The sequence below is a fragment of the Oryctolagus cuniculus genome, chromosome 5 (genome assembly GCF_964237555.1).
Source record: "Oryctolagus cuniculus chromosome 5, mOryCun1.1, whole genome shotgun sequence".
Taxonomy (NCBI): Eukaryota; Metazoa; Chordata; class Mammalia; order Lagomorpha; family Leporidae; genus Oryctolagus; species Oryctolagus cuniculus.
The window spans coordinates 167,682,693-167,705,983 of record NC_091436.1 but is presented as its reverse complement, the minus strand read 5'-3'; the positions used below and the strand labels follow the sequence as shown (position 1 = coordinate 167,705,983).

Below are 23,291 nucleotides of genomic sequence, written 5' to 3'. Positions count from 1 at the left end.
GAGCTGAAGGCAGGAGCCAGGTGCTTCTCCTGGTCTCCCATGGGGTGCAGGGCCCAAGCACTTGGGCCATCCTCCACTGCACTCCCTGGCCACAGCAGAGAGCTGGCCTGGAAGAGGGGCAACTGGGACGGAATCCGGCACCTCGACCGGGACTAGAACCCGGTGTGCCAGCGCCGCAAGGCGGAGGATTAGCCTAGTGAGCCTCGGCGCTGGCCAATCCTAATGATTTTTTTTTTAAAATGACTCCCCCCTTCCCACCAAGACAGAGCCTCTGTCCATTCCTAGGAGGTAAGCCTTAGGGAATTCCCCCAGGACATGAGAGTGCTGAAGAGCATCCGGTCTCTATCCTGGGTTGTGTCCTAATTGTTAGAAGACAGACTGTCGATATTAATGTGGATGGTTTCCTTAGATAATCCTCAGAAGCAGCTCTAGAGTAATTTGTTCCAACTTCTCAAACTGTAAACCCTAAAACAAAACAAAACAAAAACTACTTTTCTTGAACCTCATCAAAAAGCAGCACAGGTGAGGACAAAACATTCCTCCAGGAAGCAACAAAGATGAAAGTGGCAAAATCAATATCAGTTGTGCTCCTGGAAAAAAATGACTGCCACAGCAAATAGTCATCCTAGCACACATTGACTCCCAATGCATGAGTATTCAGCAAATGTTCAGGGAAATGAGCATGAGGTGGCAAATCCTGGTGAGTGTAGAGCCATGTATAATTCCTTTCCCCTAGCCAGTGAAGGACTGGGCCAGACCGTTGATTCAACTCCAGGTACTAAGAAATGATGGGTGGAATGATTCTACGAGTCCCTCCTGCCTACTTCCAATGGGAAGTATCCTTAGCTTAGTACTGATGGCTTGCTGCCTTTCCTGGCTGAGATCCAACCAGATCCTGCTGGATTGCTGTATAACAAATTGCTCATATTCTATGGATCAGTTATTAGGCAGGACTCTGCTGGGCAGCTTTTCTGTCCCTCAAAACATCAACTGAGGTTGGCGCCGGCATCCCATATGGGCACCGGGTTCTAGTCCCGGTTGCTCCTCTTCCAGTCCAGCTCCCTGTTGTGGCCCGGGAGTGCAGTGGAGGATGGCCCACGTGCTTGGGCCCTGCACCTGCATGGGAGACCAGGAAGAAGCACTTTGCTCCTGGCTTCAGATCGGTGCAGCACCGGCCGTGGCGGCCATTTGGGGAATGAACCAACGGAAGAAAGACCTTTCTCTCTGTCTCTGTCTATAACTCTACCTGTCATATTAAAAAAAAAAAATCAACTGAGGTTACTTGGTGATATTCAAGTGGTGGCTAATATGGTCTAAAAAGGCTTCATTCACAGGCTGATGCCTTGGTGGGAAAGGCTGAAGGCTAGACTCATCTGAAGCCTCTCTCTTCATCTGGCATCCTCATATGGTTCTTTCAGCATAGTAGACAGCTTACATGAGTACAGGGTGTCAGATCTACCAAGAGTAACGATTTTTTTTTTTTTTTTTTGGACAGGCAGATTTAGAGAGAAACAGAAACAGAGAGAAAGGTTTTCCTTCCGTTGGTTCACCCCCAAAATGGCCACTACGGCCGGTGCTCTGTGCCGATCTGAAGCCAGGAGCCAGGTGCTTCCTCCTGGTCTCCCATGCGGGTGCAGGGCCCAAGCACTTGGGCCATCCTCCACTGCCTTCCCGGGCCATAGCAGAGAGCTGGACTGGAAGAGGAACAACTGGGACAGAATCCGGTGCCCCAACCAGGACTAGAACCCAGGGTGCCTGCACCGTAGGCCGGATTCTAAAAGACAAAGGAAGAAACTGCCAGGCTCCTTGTGGTTAGCTTTGAAGTCCTGGCACATCACTCTCATCACATTCTTTTGGTCAAGAAACTGTAAGACCAGTCCAAACTCAAAGAGAAGGCGTTAAGTTCCATCCCTTGTTGTGAGGAGCATCGTGAATATACGGAGAGAGAAGGAGCTGATAGTGGCCTGCTTTGAAATCTCTCTGTCTCAGATCATTCTTGGGCCACTCAATTCACATCCCTTCCTCATGCAAAATATACTCACCCCTTGCATTAGTTTTCTGTGCTGTATGACAAATTACCACGGACTTAACAGTCTTAACAATACACAGAAATCTGGTCACAGCTTAACTGGGCCCTCTGCTTGGGCTCTCGCATCACTGCAGTCAAGATGTCAGCTTAGTTGATTCTCATCTGGAGTCTGATGGGAAAAATCTGCTTCCAAGTTCATTAGCTTAGTGGCAGAATTCATTGTCATGGATATAAGACTGAAGGCCTTAGCTTTCTGGTAATACTCAGAGGCCTGCCCTGGGTCCTAGAGACTACTTGCAGTTCCATCCTATGACCAACATGACTACTCACTTCCTCAAGACAGTGATGAAAATCTCAATCCAATAAGTTAAGATGGGGGCCTTATGCAACGCGACCTGATGAAGAGACTAACATCTCATTGCCTTTGCCATATTCTGTTGGTTAAAAGCAAGTTATGGGGGGATCTCAGGGAGGTATAAACACTAGGGAATTATTGACCCTAAGTCCTTCCTATCACATTTTCTCTCTGAATACTATACATTTGATGGTTTAAACAAAACATTATCGTTGTTATCCATCGTAGTTGCCTGAGTTAGTTGGGACATTGTCTTTTGGGATTATGCTTCTTGTTGCAATCTTATGACACTTGGAGCTGGAATCATTTACAGGTTTGACTGATCTAGAAGTCCAAGACAGGGGTTAGTGCTGTGGCATAGTGGGTAAAGCCACTGGCTGCAAAACTAGCATCCTATATAGGCACCAGTTCATGTCCCAGCTGCTCTACTTCTGACCCAACATTCCACTAATGGCCTAGGGAAAGCATGAAAAGATGGGTCCAGTGTTTGGGCCCCTGCCACCCTTGTGGGAGACCCAGATGAAGCTCCTGGCTTTGACCAGGCCGAGTGCTGGCCATTGTAGCCATCTAGGGAGTGAACTAGTAGATGAAAGATTTCTCATCTCTCTGTCTCTCCCTCTTTTTCTCTATCTCTGACTTTCAAAATAAATAAACAAATCTTAAAAAAGTAGAAGTCCAAGATGTCATCTTCATCCACATTTTTCAAGTCTTAGAAGGGCTAACTGGGAAGCAAGGACAAGAATGGGCATTTTACTCTCTCCTCTCTAAGATTTACTTATTTACTTAAAAGGCAGAGTGACAGAGAAAAAGAAATCTTGTTTGCCCCCATATGCCCACAACAGCTGGGACAAGGCCACGCCAAAACCAGGAGCCAAGAACTCCATCTGGGTCTCCCATGTGACTGGCAGGAACCCAAGCACTTGGGCCACCATCTGCTGCCTCCCAGGAATCTTAGCAGGACGCTGGGTCAGAAGCAGAAGCCCAGGTGAGACCCAACCCCAGGCATGGGACGTAGGCATCCCACGGGGTGTTCAAACTGCTGTACCTCGTGCCTCATGAGCATTTCTTTATCTTCCTGTAACTCCATCACAGTGTGGGAATCTCATAAGTAGTTGGATTGTTACAGGAATAAGCATTCCAGCAACCCCAGGTGGAAACTGAATGGCTCCATATGGTCTAAACTCAGAAGTCATGCAGTAATTTCAGTCACTGCTGTGGTCTGGATGTGGTTTGTGTCCCTGAAGCATTCACATGTTGAAACTGAATCCTCACTGTGAGGTATTAAGAGGGTATAAAGTTAATACAATTATGGTGTTTAGAGATAGAGCCTTTGGGAGGTGAAGAGGATTAGAAAAGGTCACCGTGGCAGAGTTCTCATGATTAAATACCAGCGGTTTTCTAAGAAGAGAAAGAGACCAGAAGACAGGCACACGTGGTATTCCTTGTCTTTTGCCATGTGATGCCCCCTACTTCCTTGCAACTCTGCCAAAAAGACTGTCACGAGATTTGACCCCTTGATCATGGACCAGAACAGTAAGCCAAAATAAACCTCTTTTCTTTATAAGTTAGACTGCCTCTGATATTTGGTAATAGCAATGAAACATGGACTAACACAGTCACTTTCTGTTGATCAAAAGCAAGTCACAAGGCTAGCTCAGCTTCAAGGAATGGGGACTCTAGCATGAACCTAGAAGGCATGGCTCATTTTTTTTTTAAGATTTTATTTATTTATTTGAGAGGCAGAGTTACAGAAAGAAAGAGAGACAGAAAGAAAAGTCTTCTATCTACTAGTTCACTCCCCAAATGGCCACAATGGCCAGAGCTGGGCCAGTCCAAAGCCAGGAACCAGGAGTTGCTTCTGGGCCTCCCACATGGGTGCAGGGGCTGAGGCATTTGTGCTATCTCACACTGCTTTCCCAGACCACTAGCAGGAAGCTGGATCAGAAGTGGAGCAGCTGGGACTCGAACCTGCACCCATAAGGGATGCCAGTGCTGCAGGCAGACTGAGGCCACTGTGCCACAGTGCCAGCCCCTCAATGCATTCTTATAGACACTTCTCTCCAAGCAACCAAATACTGACAGCCATAGTGCAAGAATGTATTTGCTTTTTAAAAAATGTATTTGAGATACAGAGAGAGAGAGACAGAAATGCTATCTGTTCATTTACTCTTCAAATGCCTGCAATGGCCAGGGTAGAGCCAGACTGAAGTTGGGAACTGAGAACTCAGCCTAGGTCTCCTATGGGTAAAAGGGACCCAGCTACTTAAACCATCACCTGCCACCTCCTAGGGAGAACATTAGCAGAAAACTGGGAGTGGAGCTAAGACTTGAATCCAGGTATTCTGATATGAGATGTGGACATCCCAACCAGTGGCCTAACCTCTAGGCCAAATGACCATTTCAATAGCAGAAGAAGTTTAATGGTCACTAGGAATCTACAGTCATCTAACACCTTGCCAAGGCAAGTGTTGGGTCTTTAGAACTTTCTGTTTGGAAGTTTACCCTTTAACTATTCTCACTGAGACCAAGCAACCCGAGAGAACAAGCATGTTGTTTTGTTTGTTATTTTTACTCATGTAACGTTCAAACATTGCTATACTTTGAATGTTAGAATCTTAATCTCCAATGCAACAGCATAGGGATTGTGGCCTAAAAGGAGATGTTTAAGTAACAAGAATTCTGCCCTCATGAATGAATTAATACTTAAATAAAAAAGGCTTTTGGGATGTGGGCTGTCTCTCTTAAGGTCTTTTTCCATATGAGGACATCTTGGACCAAGGACTGGATCTGTTGGCATCTTGACCTTGGACTTTGCAGTCTCTAGAACCAAGAGAAATAAATTTATGTTTTTTATAAGTCACCCAGTCATTAGTATTATGTTATACCAGCACAAATTGGCCAAGACAAACATTCTTCCCTTGTTTAAGCCTACCTTGGTATGAGAGAACCAAAAATATAATTTAGGGAATTTACCCATAATTATCCCAAACTGGATGTTGTCTCTGTCTTTTCTACAGATCATTACCAAGCCCAGAATTGGAGTCAAATGACCTTTTGTGGTGAGTAGTAGACCCCAGCGCTACAGAAATACCACAAACTCCTGACTTGAAATAGACATTCATTTTCTCACAGTTCTGGAAACCGGAAGTCTGATATCAAGATGTCAGCAGGGCAGGTTCTGTCCGAGGGCACGAGGGCAGTACTTTCCTCACCTCTTCCAGCTTGGAGATACCCCCCCCAATATCTGTCTCTGTGGTCACATGATGTTCTCCCTGTGTGTGCTTGTGTGCAAATTCCCTCGTTTTATAAGAATACTGGATTTGGGGTCCACACCACTCATTTAAATTTAATTACATCTACAAACAACTTATTTCCAAATAAGGCTACATTTATGGGTGTCAGAGTTATGAGTTAGACACATATCATCTTCGAGGACTCAATCCAATGCATGACAGGCAAGTCTATCATCTTCGAGGACTCAATCCAACGCATGACAGGCCAGTCTATTGAAGCCCTCATGTGGTCGTGAACATCACCCTCAATTGGCAGCACAAGATCAGATCTGGACAGACTGCACTTACATGTGGAGCTGGCTTTATGTGGAAGAAGGAGAACATAAAAAGAACCGGAGTAAGTTTTGAGGAAAGGAACTTCTCTTGGGTTGCCAGGGAAATCATGAGGCCTAAAAGAAAGTCTTTTCTATATTAGCTCTTACAGTTTGGCTGTCGTTGAAAGAAACACTGCGTGTATTGTTTTCAGTATTTCTCACAATCCTACATGGTAGGAATTATCTCTATTTTCTAGATAAGGGAGTTGGAAGTTAGGTTAACTGCTTAAAGGTTATTCAGTAAATAAATGTCAGAGCCAGGAAAGAAACTCAACTCTGTCTAAAAGCAAAGTCCATGCTCCTTTCATTCGTGAAAGCAATTCTTTGCTAAGTTAACAAATAATTACTGTTTGCCCACCATATGTCAAGTACTGCACTCCAGGGTGTGTCAGTGGCCTTCAGCAAAGGAAGTTACAGTTTACATTTCCACTTACACGATGGTCCAGCCATGCCCAGCACTGGCTGTTCAGTTTGGAATTCTTTAAAATCAGATGGTGAAAGTGGCACGCTGCTCTAATTTGCATGCTTTTGGTTATCTCTCCCAATTGTTCTCTCACCATTTCTATTTCTTTTTCTCTAAATTGCCTTGTCATATGTGTTGTCCACTTTCGTCTTAGGCTGTTTATCTTCTTGAAGATTTGTTGAGAGGTCAGTCTTGTAGTGCAGTGGGTTAAGTTGCCACCTGTAACACCAACATCCCATATGAGTGCCACTTCTGATCCAGCTCCCTGTAATTGTGCCCGAGAAGGCAGTGGAAGATTGAATGCTTGGACCCCTGTACCCACGTGGGAGACCTGGATAGAGTTCAAGGCTTCTGGCTTCAGCCCAGACCAACCTCAGCTGTTATAGCCATTTGGGGAGTGAATTAGCAGATGGAAGATTCTCTCTCTCCCTCTCTAACTCTACCTCTAACTCTAACTCTAACTCTACCTTTCAAGTAAGTAAATACGTCTTTAAAAATATATTTAAAAAAGATTTGATTTGTTGAAGCCCTTTATGTAGGTTAGTATTAACACTGTCATTTTATACAAGGGAACTTCAGTTTGTGGAAAATATGTTTATTTTAGTACAAAAAACTTTTGAAGTACATGCACAGTTTTTTGAAAATATATATTTTCCATAAACTCTTTGAAGAGATCATGTTACAAATATTTCCTCGCATTAAGTCATTCTGCACGTTGCTTTGTTTCTAGTAATTTAATTAAAAAGATATTGCCATAGCAAGATTATAGAACTGCCCCTATATTTCTAATGTGTTTGTATTTTTATATAAAATGTAATAAAATGTGTCTTTTCTCAAGTTTATAGTCAAATATCTCAAACCATTCTCTTTATTTATTCCTTACTAATTTGAAATTTTTTAAAGATTTACTTATTTATTTATTGGAAAGGCAGAGTTACAGAGAAGCAGAGGTAGAGGCAGAGAGAGAGACAGAGAGATCTTCCAGATCTGAAGCCAGAAGCAGGAGCTGCTCCTGGGTCTCCCATGTGGGTGCAGGGGCCCAAGCATTTGGGCCTGCTCTCCCAGGCCATAGCAGAGAGTTGGATCAGAAGTGGAGCTGCCGAGTCTCAAACCGGCTCCCACAAGGGATGCCGGCACTGCAAGTGGTGGCTTTACCTACTACACCACAGCACTGGCCCCACTAATTTAAATTTGGAAGTGGAGCAGTCTGGATTCTAACTGGTATCCATATGGGATGCTGGTATCTCTGGTTTTACCTGCTATACCACAATGCTGGCCCTGAAACTCTTTTTAATGTAGTAGCTTTTTAAAAAAATTGTCACATTTTCTGTACTATGGTACTTCATTTACAAATTTCTTTTCATTTATAGCACAGCAGTTTAAACCACTACTTAGGACGCGGCATCCCATATTAAAGGGCCAGTTCAAGTCCTGGCTACTCCACTTCTGATACAACTCCCTGCTAATGTGCCTGGACAAACAGCAGATGACGGCTCAAGTACTTGAGTCCCTGCAACCCACGTGGGAGACCAGTATGGAGTTCCTGGCTCCTGGCTTCAGCCTGACCTAGCCCTGGCTGCTGTAGCAATTTGAAGAATGAACCAACAGATGGAAAATATTGCTCTTTCACTGTGTCTGTCTCTGTGTGTGTGTGTGTCATTCAAATAAATAAGTCTTAAAAAATTTGTATTTATGTGAAATTAGCATTTTCTATTCTAAGAAAAATAAGAATCTTCTTGTCAAATTTTTTCCTCTGGGAAATTTTTCTGTTGCTTTGGAGGAAGAATAACATTTAATGTGTAGATTAATATAAAATACTCATTTAATATTAATATTTATAGAATTGTTATTTATTAAAGACTTCAAAGTATTTTTGATAAAGTCATATTTTTCTTCTTAGATTTATGCCAAGTTTTTGTAATTTCTATGTTACCTTTGTGAATTGAAACTTATTTTTTCTTATATTTCCTATTGATTCTTGCTAGAAAATAAAAAAAAAAACAAATTATATATTCCCACATCTTCATTTGTTTTTTCTTCACACTGTTGCATTTTGGCATAATTTGATCTTTAAATCTTTCTGAAGGTTCTTTCTTCTAATCAGTGCTCCTTTCTGTGGCTTTCCACTTTTGTCACAGATTTACTTTATATGAAGTATATATATTTTATATATACTTTATTTTTTAGAGCAGTTTTTAAGATTTTATTTATTTGCAGGGCAGAGTACAGAGTAGCGTAGGAGGAAGAGAGAGACAGAGAGAGGTCTTCCATCCACTGGTGCACTCCCCAAATGTCTGCAAAGGCCAGAGCTGGGCCAGGCCAAAGCCAGGAGCCAGGAGCTGCATCCAGGTCTCCCACGCAGTGCAGGGACCCAAGCACACTCCAGATGCATTAGCAGGGAGCTAGATCGGAAGTGGAGCAGCCAGGACTCAAACTGTAGCTCATCTAGGATTGTCGGCATTGCAGGAGGCAGCTCAACCCACTACACCGCAATGCTGACCCCTGTTTTTGGTTTTTATTAGCATAACTTTAAATCATCCAAGACATAGAGTGGACCAAATATCACTCGTGTTTGTTGACATTCCCAACCAACAATGTTTCTGAAACTTTCCCTTAATGCTTCGTTTATGTCACACAAGTCAATCCTGAGAAAACCCATGAAACTCGTCTGCAGGAGAAAGCTATCCATTTTTAAACCACAGGATTTCAAAAACTAGTAGTGCTGAGTGAATAACATTAAATGAAGAGGAGTCTCATCGAAAATATGAAAAATGTGTGCTTTAAAATGTGTCGTCTTGGCCGGCGCCGCGGCTCAATAGGCTAATCCTCCGCCTAGCGGCGCCGGCACACCGGGTTCTAGTCCCGGTCGGGGCGCCGGATTCTTTCCTGGTTGCCCCTCTTCCAGGCCAGCCCTCTGCTGTGGCCAGGGAGTGCAGTGGAGGATGGCCCAGGTGCTTGGGCCCTGCACCCCATGGGAGACCAGGAAAAGCACCTGGCTCCTGGCTCCTGCCATCGGATCAGCGCAGTGCGCCGGCTGCGGCGGCCATTGGAGGGTGAACCAATGGCAAAGGAAGACCTTTCTCTCTGTCTCTCTCTCTCACTGTCCTCTCTGCCTGTCAAAAAAAAAAAAAAAAAAAAAAAAGTGTCGTCTAACCAACGGCAAAGGAAGACCTTTCTCTCTGTCTCTCTCTCTCACTGTCCACTCTGCCTGTCAAAAAAAAAAAAAAAAAAGTGTCGTCTAAGAAAGGGTATTGCAACTTTTCAAAAGCTCCTGCCTGTCATTTTCAAAACCCCTGGAAACAATTCACAGAAAGGGCAGTGAGAAAGTAAAGGGCAGGCATTCTACAGGATTTACTCACAGTAGCGTGCATCCCACTCTGCCAGGCTGGGAATTCCATTTATATTTGCAAAGTGTATAGGAACCTCTTTAGAATTCAGTATAAACCTTTGATGGTATTTAGAGAAAAGGAAAGGGGAAAAAAAAACCATGAAAAAGCAAAAAACGGAAAGAGAAAATTCAAAGTGAATGGAAACTCTTACTCAGTTAAAAAATTTCACACCTCTCTAACTGCCTTTTTCTACCTCCTGATTCAAAGCTCCAAGGCAATGTAAATGCTAGAAATTGGTGTTTCCTGGGAAAGCCTTCTTAGGTTATGCTAAACCAAAACAGATCTAAATTCAGGCTGTGGAGAAAGGAGGCCACCGTTGGCTTTACCAGCTCCTCAGGACTGGCATTGGACTTTTTGAACACACCCAGCACACACTGCAGATATTCAGTAAATACTTACCTAGTGGGTCTTGACGAGAAACAGATAATGCCGCTCTTCTAACTAGTCGTTCTGTTTTATGGAGGTAGCTTAAAAATTAATCCATTTGGATTATGACATTCAAGGTCAAGAATGCTCTTTCGTCCCCGCTCCGTATTCCTGGAAGGCTTTTTCAGCTTATTGTCCTCACTCCTGCCTGCATAAAATGCAGAGACTAGTCACCAAAATGACTGCAAAAATAAAGAACTAAACCAAGTGCTCCTATTAAAACTTATTTTAAAAAAATCATTGAGTTGAGGGAAGAGGAGTCCTCTTTAGTTTTCTCTTCATTTCAGGGCTGTAGGCAAAATGCTGAGCAGGTTTCTTTTTGCAGAAGTCCAAGAAAGACAAAAGAGACAAACTTAAATTTTGATAGAATATTTTACTTATTTAACTTTCACTCAGCCAGTCTTTAAAAGTTCCTACTGCGTTCCATGCATTGTGATACCTAGTTGTTAATACTGATGATGTTGACGGTCAGGATGCATCACCCTAAAATATGACTGTGGGAGACCTGAATACACACACACACACACACACCACCCCAAAAATATACCTTATTGGCATATTGATTATTTTGAGCTGTTAATTTGCGAAACTGTGGACACAGGACTGGCTCTGAACAGTTGTCCTTCTGTAGAGAGAAATTTCCATCCATAAAGGAAACTTTTCATTAGTGAGCTTGCTGACCAGGAAGAAAGCTACTTCCACAGAACACTCTCACCTAGGAGACTCTTATCTGCATCGAAAAGTCACTTTCATTCAACATAACATTTTTTTTTCTCTCCCCACCCTCCATTATGTGTTCCACCACCGACCCCGAGAAGCCCTCAACCCCCTTTCCTGTCTGTATAGCTTGGGATACTCTATAAGCTCCGATCATCTGGCCCTCGGTAAGTCTCATATCTATGTGGGACTCCTGTGTGTATGCACATGATTAACATATTTTTCTCTTGTTAATCTGTCTCACACCGATGTAACTTGTAGTCCATTTAAAGAAGGTGAAGGCTGGCGAGAAGGTGCTTGTCCCTCCCCTGCGCTGGCCTTGCTGGTTGAGTAGGCTCCCAAGGGAATACAGTATGGGTCTTTCCAGGCGTTCAGCAAGAAGTGAGACTACGCCCTTCTGGAGGGATTAGAGGCAAAGAGGAAATGGACAGGTTAGCACTCCAAGTGCCTACTCTGGCTCCAGTTCCACACTTATCACAGATTGCAGAATTGAAAACCCTGTGACATTCTGACTTAGGTGGTGATAAAAAAAAATCATATCATGAAAAAATGTTAAAGGGTGAAATGAAATGACCCATTCTGTTACCAACCTTCCAGGAATGAGAGGTAAGTTAAAAATTAGTGAAGAAAAATACAATATGGTTTAGTGAATTAGCCTTAACTATAACTATCATAATGAACCTTAGAGTGAAACCCTTGTTATTCCTTGGAATACCTGTAAGATACAGAATTCATTGGGTGTGAACTTATTGCAATCCTGAAAGCTGGGTCAAGAGACATTGCTAGACCCAACAGTTCCTTTCGTTTGTATGTGTTTTTAAAGATTTAGTTGTTGGGGCTGGCATTGTGGTGTAGCAGGTAAATCTGTTACCTATGACACCAGAACTACATTCAGGCACCAGTTAATGTCCCAGTTCCTCAGCTTCTGATCCAGGTCCCTGGTAATGGCCTGGGAAAGCAGTGGATGATGACCCAAGTGTTTGTGTCCCTGGTCCCTGCCACCCACATAGGAGACCCTCACTCCTAACTTTCCGCTGGCCCTTCACTGGCTGTTGTGGACACCTGAGGAGTGGACCAGCAGGTGGAAGATTTCTCTCTCTCTCTCTCTGCAACTCTGTCCAAATATATACATCTTTTGGGGGCAGTACTGTGGTGTAGTGAGTAAAGCTGCCGCCTGCAATGCCAGCATCCCATATGGGCGCTGGTTTGGGTCCCAGGTGTTCCACTTCTGATCCAGCTCTCTGCTATGGCCTAGGAAAGCAGTGGAAGATGGCCCAAGCATTTGGGCCCCTACACCCATGTAGGAGACCCGGAGGAAGCTCCTGGCTCCTGGCTTCAGATTGGCCCAGCTCCGGCTGTTATAGCCATTTAAGAAGTGAACCATTGGATGGAAGACTCCCCCCCCTCTGCCTCTCTGTAACTCTGCCTTTCAAATAAATAAATCTTTAAAAATAAATAAATAGATATACATCTTTTAAAAAATGTATATATTTATTTAAAAGGCAAAGGCAGCACAAGAAAGAGAGAGAGATGGAGGGAGAGACAGAGATCTTCCATCTGCTGGTTCACTCCCAAAATGACCACAACAGCCAAGGCTGGCCAGGCTGAAACCAGGAGCCAGGAAGTCCATCTGGGACTCCCATGTGGTTGGCAGGGACCCAATACTTGGGCCATCATCCACTGCTTTTCTAGGCATATTAGCAGGGAGCTGGATCAGAAGATGGGCAGCTAGGATTTGTCAGTGCTCCGCAATGAGATACTGGTGTTGCAAGTGCTGAGTAGACAATAAGGACGTTGGATGGGTCATTGGATGCTGAAGTTGGCAATTCATGGAATGATGGAGAGCCAGGAAGGAGCAGCAGTGACTGGAAGGCCAGGTAAGGGCAGCAACAGAGAGCAAATGAGATGGTGGGTATTCAGCTGACTTGAGAGTCGAAGCCGTGAGAGCCTTGAGAGGCCGGAGGAAGAGCAGCCGTGGGTGCAAAAAGGACGTCTGCTTTTAGGCTCCTGGAGTGAGGGCACAGCAGGGAAGAGCAGCACCACCAGAGAAAGCTAAGTTTCAGAAAGACCAACCAGGAAAAGGGATGCTCGGGAAAAGGTGGAAGATACGTGGGATTTAGAGCTGACTGTGTTTTTCAGACCAGAGCTTCTCGAACTTTAATGTGCAGCCATGTCACCTGGGGGTCTTGTTAAAACCACAGAATCTGATCCAGTAGGTCTTGAATGACATCTGACATTGTGTGTGTGTGTGCGTGCACGTGTGTGTGTGTGTGTGTGTGTGTGAAGATTTATTTTTATTTGAAAGATAGAATGACAGAATGAGAGAGAGAGAGAGAGAGAGAGAGAGAGAAGGAAAGAGAAACTGATTCAGACTCCAAATTCCACAATGGCCAGGCCTAAAGCCTGGAACCTGGAACTCTCTCTGGGCCTCATACATGGTGGCATCTTCCTCTGCTTTCCCAGGTGGATTAGCAGGGAGCTGGACTGGAAGTGGAGCAGCCGGGACCTAACTTGGTGCTCCTATATGGGATGCTGGTGTGTTGCAAGCAGCAGCTTAACGTGCTGCACCACAACACCGGCCCCAAGATTGTGTATTTCCAACAAGGTTCTAGGTAATGCTGCCCGTGGTGGGCTGTGGACCACGATTAGAACTCCCAGACCCCGAATGTGGCTCATGTGAATTGAGATGTGCTATTAAGTGTTAAACACACACTGAGTCTGAGGACTAAATATAAAATAAAAACATTTCGTTAGTAATATCTATATTGATTATGTTGTAGACATATTGTTTATGTCCCTCCCCCAGATTCATATGTTGAAATCCTGAATCCTGGGGTGGGTGCCACGGCTTTGCAGGTTAAGCCACCACCTGCACCTCCAGCACCTCATATGGGTGCCAGTTCAAGTCCCAGCTGCTTCATTCCCAATCTAGCTCCCTACTAATGCACCTGGGAAACAGCAGAAGATGGCTCTGCACTCATGTGGGAGACCTAAAAGAAGCTCCTGGCTCCTGGCTTCAGATAGGCTCAGCTCCAGACATTGCAGCCATTTGGAGAGTGACCCAGCAAATGGAAGATCTCTCTCTCTCTCTCTCTCTCTCTCTCTCTCTTTCTCTCTCCCTGTAACTCTGCCTTTCAAATGAATAAATAAATAAATATTTTTTAAAAAGAAAGAAAAAACTGTAACCCCCAATGTGCAGGGATTAAGGATTAGGGCCTTTGATCTTGGGCAGATGACTAGGCCAGGAGGGTGGAATCCCTCTTGAATAGAATTAGTGCCTTTATGGATGCTTCAAAATGCTTGTAGAAAAGAAAATTAAAATAAGTTTATTTTGATACCAAAAGTGTTTGAAATTCATGCATACAGGAAGTCTTCCAAGTTCACAGAAAATATATATTATAAAAAATTATGTATGGGTTTCCAAAAATTTTGACACCAAATCAAATATATATTTTAATTCCAAATTGAAAGACACAGAGAGATCTTCCATTTACTGGTTCACTCCCTAAATACCCACAATAGCCAGGGTTAGGCCAGGTTGAAGCCAGGAACCAGGAACTATTCAGGTCTCCTATGTGGGTGGCTGGGACCCAAGTACCTGAGCCATTCATTATCTGCTATCACCCAGGGTCCACATTAACCAGGATCCACATTAAGTTGGATCAGAAACAGAGGGGCTGAGACTTGAACCAGGCACTCTGAAATAGGATATGGACATCCCCAGCTATGACTTAACTGCTGCCCCAAATGTTGGTCCCCAGTTTTCCACAAACTTTTTGAATTACCCTCATAAAAGAGACCCCAGACTGTTCTCTGGCCCTCTTCCCACCATGGAAGGAGAGGTCCCTTAGCAAGACCAATCAGAATGGCATTCTGAACTCAGACCTCTACCCTCCAGAACTGTGAGAAATAAATGTTTGTTTTTCAAGCCACTCAGGTAACTGTAATCTGTTGTGGCAGCCCAAACTAATTCAAGTTACATATTCAAATGATAATATTTTGGATATGGTGAATTAAAGTACATTATAAACAATTTTACCACTTTCTGTTTACTATCCAGTGGTAATAAGAATCATATGTGTGATTCCCACTATCTTTCTCTCATCTAGTGCTATCCCCTGGACATGTGGGAGGCTGAAAGAGTGAGGAAGGAAGTCAGATAAAAAGTTGTGGGGGCTGGTGTTGTGGCCCAGTGGGTTCGACTGCTGCTTGTGATGCTGGCATTCCAGATCAGAGTGCTGGTTTGAGTCTTGGCTACTGTGCTTCCAAAAGAATATTCCTGCTAATGTGCCTGGGAAGGACTGCAGAAGATGCCTAAGTACTTGGGTTTCTGCCAATGGCATGGGAAACCCAGATGCAATTCCTGGTTCCTGGCTTCAGCCTGGCTGGTGTAGCTATTTAGAAAGTACCAGCAGATGAAAGATCTCTCTGTGTCTGTTTCTCCCTCTTTATTGCTGCTCCCTTTCAAATAAATACTAAATCTCCTTTTTTAAAAGGGCGGGGTCCCTGCTCTGTGGTATAGTGGGTGAAGCTGCCGCCTGCGGTGCCAGCATCCCATACGGGCACCGGTTTGAATTCTGGCTGCTCCACTTCCAATTCAGCTCCCTGCTAATGTGCCTGGGAAAGCAGCAGATAGATTTCTCTCCTCTCTCTCACACTACCTAATTCTGCCTTTCAAATAAATAAATAAATGTTAAAAAGGAAGGAAGGAGGGAGGGAGGAGGGAGGGAGGGAGAGAGGGAGAAGGGAGGGAGGGAGGAGGGAGGGAAGGAAGTTTGTAGCTTTTTTTTTAACTTTTATTTAATGAATATAAATTTCCAAAGTACGACTTATGGATTACAATGGCTTCCCCCCATACCGTCCCTCCCACCCGTAACCCTTTCCTTTCCCACTCCCTCTCACCTTCCATTCACATCAAGATTCATTTTCGATTATCTTAATATACAGAAGATCAGCTTAGTGTACATTAAGTAAGGATTTCAACAGTTTGCTCCCACACAGAAACATAAAGTGAAAAATAATAGATGATTTTTTTTAAATGATGATGAAATCAGATCAGACCTATTGTCATGTTTAATCTCAGTGAGAGTCAAGTTGGGAATTGATAATTTCTTTTTTTTTTTTTACAGAAGATCAGTTTAGTGTACATTAAGTAAAGATTTCAGTCGTTTGTACCCCCATAGAAACACAAAGTGAAATATACTGTTTGAGTACTCGTTATAGCATTAAGCCTCAGTGTACAGCACGTTAAGGACAGAGATCCTACATGAGGAGTAAGTGCACAGTGACTCCTGTTGTTGACTTTACCAATTGACACTCCTGTCTATGGCATCAGTAATCTCCCTATGCACCAGTTATGAGTTTCCAAGGCTATGGAAGCCCCTTGAGTTCTCCGACTCTTATCTTGTTTAGACACGGTCATAGTCAAAGTGGAGGTTCTCTCCTCCCTTCAGAGGAAGGCACCTCCCTCTTTGAAGACCTGTTCTTTCCACTGGGATCTCACTCACAGAGATCTTTTTGCCAGAGTGTCTTGGCTTTCCATGCCTGAAATACTCTCATGGGCTTTTCAGCCAGATCCGAGTGCCTTTAGGGCTGATTCTGAGGCCAGAGTGCTATTTAGGACATCCGCCATTCTATGAGTCTGCTGAGTATCTCACTTCCCATGTTGGATCACTCTCCCCTTTATTTATTCTATCGGTTGGTGTTAGCAGATACTAGACTTGTTTATGTGCTCCCTTTGACTCTTAGTCCTTTCATTATGATCAATTGTGAACTGAAATTGATCACTTGGAGTAGTGAGATGGCATTGGCACATGCCACCTTGATGGGATTGAATTGGAATCCCCTGGTATGTTTCCAACTCTACCAATTCCAATAGTCTCTTAGTAGAGTTCTTTGGGTCCCCTAAATAAAGAATCATGTCATCTGCAAAGAGGGATAGTTTGAGTTCTTCCTTCCCAATTTGTATCCCTTTAATTTCTTTTTCTTGCCTAATAGCTCTGGCTAGAACCTCCAGAACTATATTGAATAGCAGTGGTGAGAGTGGACATCCCTGTCTGGTCCCAGATCTCAGTGGAAATGCTTCCAACTTTTCCCCATTCAATAGGATGTTGGCTGTGGGTTTTTCATAGATTGCTTTGATTGTATTGAGGAATGTTCCTTCCAAACCCAGTTTGCTTAGAGTTTTCATCATGAACGGGTGTTGTATTTTATCAAATGCTTTCTCGGCATCTATTGAGATAATCATATGGTTTTTCTTCTGCAGTCTGTTAATGTGGTGTATCACATTGATTGTCTTGCGCACATTAAACCATCCCTGCATACCAGGGATAAATCCCACTTGGTCTGGGTGGATGATCGTTCTGATGTGTTGTTGCATTCTATTGGCGAGAATTTTATTGAGGATTTTTGCATCTATGTTCATCAGGGATATTGGGTCTGTAATTCTCTTTCAGTGCTGCATCTTTCTTTGGCTTAGGAATTAAGGTGATGCTGGCTTCATAGAAAGAATTTGGGAGGATTCCCTCTTCTTCGATTGTTCTGAATAGTTTGAGAAGAATTGGAGTTAGTTCTTCTTTAAATGTCTGGTAGAATTCAGCAGTGAATCCATCTGGTCCAGGGCTTTTCTTTGTTGGGAGGGCCTTTATTACTGTTTCAATTTCTGTCTCAGTTATGGGTCTGTTTAGGTTTTCGATGTCTTCCTGGTTCAATTTAGGTAGGTTGCATGTGTCCAGGAATCTATCCATTTCTGATAGGTTTCCCTGTTTGCTGGCATACAAGTCCTTGTAGTAATTTCTGATGATTCTTTTTATTTCTGTGGTGTCTGTTGTTACATTTCCTTTTTCATCTCTTATTTTATTGATTTGGGTCTTTTCTCTTCTTTTTTTAGTTAGTTGGGCCAATGGGGTGTCAATTTTGTTTATTTTTTCAAAAAACCAGCTCTTCATTTGGCTGATTTTTTGTAATGTTTTTCTTGATTCAATCCTGTTGATTTCTTCTCTTATTTTAATTATTTCTCTTCTCCTACTAGATTTGGGTCTGGTTTGCTGTAGGTTTTCTAGATCCTTGAGGTGAATTGAAAGCTCATCTATTTGGTGCCTTTCCAATTTTTTGATGTAGGCACCTATTGATATAAACTTTCCTTTTAACACTGCTTTTGCTGCATCCCATAAGTTTTGGTATGTTGTGCTGTTATCCTCATTTACTTCCAGAAAGTTTTTGATTTCTCTTTTGATTTCTTCTATGACCCATTGTTCATTCAGGAGCATGTTGTTCAATCTCCATGTGTTTGCGTATGCTCTAGGGATTCCTGAGTTGCTAATTTCCAACTTCATTCCTTTATGGTCTGAGAAGCTGCATGGTATGATTCTAATTCTTTTGAATTTGCTGAGACTTGCTTTATGGCCTAGTATGTGGTCAATCCTAGAGAAGGTTCCATGTACTGCTGAGAAGAATGTAAAATCTTTAGCTGTAGGATTGAAAGTTCTGTATATATCTGTTAGATCCATTTGGGCTATAGTGTCGTTTAAATCTGCTTTATCCTTGTTGATCTTCTGTCCTATTGATCTGTCTATTTCTGAGAGTGGAGTATTGAAGTCCCCCAGTACTATTGTATTGGGGTCTAAGTCTCCCTTTAAGTCCCTTAACAAATCTTTTAGATAAACTGGTGCCCTGTAGTTAGGTGCATATACATTGATAATTGTTATATCTTCTTGTTGTATTGATCCCTTAATCATTATGTAGTGCCCCTCTTTGTCTCTCTTAACAGTTTTTGTGGTAAAGTTTATGTTGTCCGATATTAAGATGGCTACACCCGCTCTTTTTTCATTTCTGTTGGCATGGTATATCTTTTTCCAGCCTTTCACTTTCAGTCTGTATGGATCTTTGTTGGAAAGATGTGTTTCTTGTAAGCAGCAAATAGATGGGTTTTGTTCCTTAACCCAATCAGCCAATCGGTGTCTTTTAACTGGACAGTTCAGGCCATTCACGTTCAATGTGACTAATGATAAGTGGTAACTTTGCCCTGCCATTTGCCAAAGATAAGTTCTAATATATGCTTTGAATTCCCTGTGATCTTTTGCTGTGAGGTTTCCTTCCTTTACCTTCTTTCATATTGATGACCGTGTTTCTGTGTTTCTGTGTATAACACATCTTTAAGCATCTTTTGCAGGGCTGGACGAGTGGCAACAAATTCTTTCAATTTCTGTTTGCTATGAAAAGTCTTTATTTCACCTTCATTCACAAATGATAGCTTTGCAGGATATAATATTCTGGGCTGGCAGTGTTTCTCTCTTAGTACCTGGGCTATATCTCACCATTCCCTCCTAGCTTGTAGAGTTTCTGATGAGAAGTCAGCTGTGAGTCTGATTGGAGATCCTCTGAGAGTAATCTGACGTTTCTCTCTTGCACATTTTAGGATCTTTGCTTTATGTTTCACTGTGGAGAGTTTAATTACAACGTGTCGTGGTGAGGATCTCTTTTGGTCATGTTTATTAGGGGTTCTGTGAGCTTCCTGTACTAGGATTTCTCTGTCCTTCTCCAAACCTGGGAAATTTTCTGCTAATATCTCACTAAAAAGGCCTTCTAATCCTTTCTCCCTCTCCATGCCTTCAGGAACTCCTAGAACCCGAATGTTGGTTTTTTTAATAGTATCCTGAAGATTCCTGACAATATGTTTTAGATTTCTAATTTCCTCTTCTTTTCTTTGGTCTGACTGTATCCTTTCCTGTTCTCTGTCTTCTAAGTCCGATATTCTCTCTTCTGCTTCACCCATTCTGTTTGTAAGGCTCTCTATTGTGTTTTTCATTTGATCTATTGAATTCTTCACTTCAGTCACTATCACAGTTTCCTGTTGTACTTGTACTAGTTGTTTCGTTTCATTTTGATTCCTCCTTAATATTTCATTTTCACGAGAGAGATTTTCTACCTTGTCCATTAAGGATTTCTGTAGTTCAAGAATTTGTTTTTGAGAGCTTCTTAATGTTCTTATCAATTTTTTGAGATCTGCTTCTTGCATTTCTTCTATGTCATCATCTTCATAATCTTGAATTGGGGTGTCTTTTTCATTTGAGGGCGTCATGGTGACTTCCTTGTTTTTATTACCTCGGTTTTTGCGTTTGTTATTTGGCATATTGGAGATATTTGGTTTCTTCACTGTGGTGCTTTTTCTTGTTATACTATGACTCTAGATTAAGTGGACTATCTGTTTTTGATGGAGCCTTAGGGCTTGAGATGGGTGTGGCCTGAGAGCTCTGTTTGGTGTGCCAAAGGTGACACTCCCAGGTTAGGCGTGGTAAATCTCTCTCTCTCTCTCTTTCTTTTTTTGATTCAAAAGGGAAGTAATTCCGTACAGCTGAACGAAGTTGGAGGTAGTTAGCAGGCAAATGATATACCCACAGGAGCCAGAGATCGGAAGCTCTTTCCCAAGGACCACACAGGGAATCTGTTCGGCCCTCAGAGTGGGCTCAAATTCTCCTTCAGTCTCCCACTGGGTTGCCAAAGTTACGGAATTGTAGCGTCTCTGGAGAGTGCTCACGTGAATTCCGTGAGTTCTCTCCCCCACCGTCTCTTTTTTCACAGTCTCAGTTCAGTAGCACCACAAATTTACTAGGTCCTAATCTCCTGTTAATTTGCCCCGCCCAGCGTCAGGTTTTTCTGCTAGGCTCAGGGCCGGTGCGGACCTGAGGTCGCTCTGCTTATGACGTATGTCCAAGATGGCGCCTGCTCTTTATCTTGCTCGCCCTTGAGAGGTGAGCGGAGAGAGAGAAACCCGTGTCCGTACCAGTCACCTTTTTTTTTTTTAATTTTCTCTCTCTCTCTCTTCCAGTTAGCCTGGTGAACTCCCCCCCCCCCCCCCGGGGGTCGTTCCCTCTAGTCTCCTCTCTCCGCTTGCCTGCCGGTGTCTCGGGCTATTGAGGTTCAGCTCACCTCGCGTTCCAGCGCTGGTGTGTTGAGTCTGCCGCTGGTGTCCCGAACTGTGGGCTCTCACACTCTCCACGCAGGTCCGCTGTGAATCACGCATTCCGGAAGAGTTTCTTCTGCTGTTTCCTCCCCTACTCTTCCTTGAACCTGCAGTATCTCCACTTTTATTAAACTATCTCTCCCCGGACTATCAGTGTGCTCCCTTCCTATTCCGCCATCTTGCCTCCTCCACGGAAGTTTGTAGCTTTTAATGCAGGGGAGTCCTGGGCCTCGGCACAGCTGACACTTCTGTGTCATCATGGTGAGGTGAGCTCTCATGATCTAGAGTTCATGGCAAGGCCAAAGCTGTGAAGATGGAGCAGTGAGAGGCCAGCAGCTGGGCCAACTTGTGGGCCACCTTGCACTGAAACGTTTGCTCGTGTGAACACCAACGTGATGGGAATGGAACATAGCCATCATTTCAGCTTCTGCTTAGGACTACCACATTTCTCAGGCTCCTGGGAGAAAGCTTTTCTCAGTTTGAAATAAAATGATTTACCGAGGTCAGCTGAAGGACTCCATAAGACCTCAATGCTATTGACCACAAAACACCACTTTGAAAAAGACTGTGGGCAATTTTGTGAAACAAAATTATTAAAAATACCAAATACAACAAGTATTTAGAGAAATGCCATTGACCAGTATTAGAGACAGATACAGCTAAACACCAATAAAAATATTTGAAAATATATCAGGATAATGTTCTTATATTGTTTCTAAGGTACAGATAGTAAACACAAAAGTGCTTTAAATTATTGTCAATACACAAACATCATTTTCCTTCTCTCTCTCTCTCTCTCTCTCTCACACACAACTTTTAGACTCTTGGTTGTCGCTCCCCGTCTTCGTGGAGGAACGACACAGGACCCTGCGCTGTTCTTTTGTCTGCTCGGCCCTCCCCGGGTTTGCTGCTGGTTCTTCCCGGGTTGGCTACCGACCCTTCCACCTCCGTGGAAGGGCGGTTCCCCCTGGCCACTTTCCCCACTTCCGCGGGGGAGTGGCACACCGCCGACTGGCTCTCTCGGGGGCTGCACAGGTGTTCCTTCAGATAGATGTTCCCTTTAGATGTTCCTCGTGCATGTTGTCTCTCTCCTCCTTTATAGTCCTCTTCCACCAATCCCAACTCTGCTACCCACACGCCGAGTACGCTGCTCTCCTCCAATCAGGAGCAGGTCCTGCTGTTTATTGGTTGAACTGGCGGCAGCTGCGTAGAAGCTGTTTCTCCCTTCTCAACGCCATATTGTGGGAGAGCAGATGCATAGAATAAGTCTTAATTCCAGTAACTTAGTCTAGTCCGAGTTGCTCCCAGTTGCTCCCCACATTGGTTGTGAATTTTTGCTTTGCTTCGTGTATTTGCTTCAGGGCCTGCCTCTGGTAACAGCCCCCTAATAACCTGGCAATGCTCCTTCATGACATTTGGGTTCTCAGATTTCCTGCTCAAATCTTGCCTTTGCTCACTCAACTTTGGCATTTCCTGTGTGTTAGGGCAGCCTTGCCTCTTCTGCACGTAGCTCTGGGGAGCCCCCACCCTGGCCCTTCCTTCCTTCCTGGAAACGGGCGAAGAATAGAATTGGTCTTGGAAAAGATGGTTTATGTTTAGAATAAAGGGCTACGTGTGCCTCCTGAGAGAAACTATGCGATTAGCGTAGTTTCAATTCAGTCTCAGAGTAGGTAGGCTGTTGAGAAAAAGACTGCAGGCGGGGACTCTGCTGGTAGCAGAATCACATACGAACTGGAGCGCAAGTCCTACTCGCCGTGTGGGTTCTGTTTTCCTGTTGCCTTCTGTCATCTTCCTCAAAAGACATCAGTCCACTTGCCTCAGCCCAGATGTCATAGTACACAGAGCAGGCAATGGAACGTTCCAAGAGAACTTGTAGCTAATAGCCTGGATCCTTTGGACACTGTAGGTCAGAATGAACTCCAAGGCAGATGGCTGTGCAAGGCATGCAGAGAGCAGGGGCAAAAAACTGGTTAGAACAAGCCCCAGTGCTCTGCCCATGTGAAAAGCACAAAGGATCGCAAAAGAGTGAGGGAAAGCAACCTTGAGAGGGGTTTTTGGAGAGAATCACCAGTGGTTTGTGAGCCTTTGTTGCCTTCAGAACCTGCCCTTGGTAACAGCCCGCTAATAATCTGGCAATGTGGAAATGCTGAGGCGGGGGTGGGCGCAGAGTGATATTGCCTTTGCTCTCCCAAAGCCAAGGAGACAGAGCTTTGATGGGATCCCCGGAATGTAGGCTGCTTTATGGCTTGGGAGACACAGAGTACGGGCTTCTTCCTGCCTCTTGACCAGAGAATGGGAGTGGTGCGAGTTTAGCTTGTCGTGGGAGTCCTTAGGGCACGGAAAT

General features: G+C 43.8%; 1 long non-coding RNA gene across 3 annotated transcripts in view; it reads left to right on the top strand.

Annotated features, from left to right (window-relative positions):
• Positions 1 to 23,291, top strand: part of LOC127493224 (uncharacterized) — a 62,512-nt gene that overhangs the window by 6,213 nt on the left and 33,008 nt on the right. For 2 of the 3 annotated variants that reach the window (XR_011388858.1, XR_011388856.1), the window contains exon 2: positions 5,402 to 6,014. The exons of the other annotated variant lie outside the window; for it this stretch is intronic. This is a non-coding gene — a long non-coding RNA (uncharacterized lncRNA). The remainder of the gene's footprint in view (positions 1 to 5,401; positions 6,015 to 23,291) is intronic. 3 annotated transcript variants of the gene reach the window in all.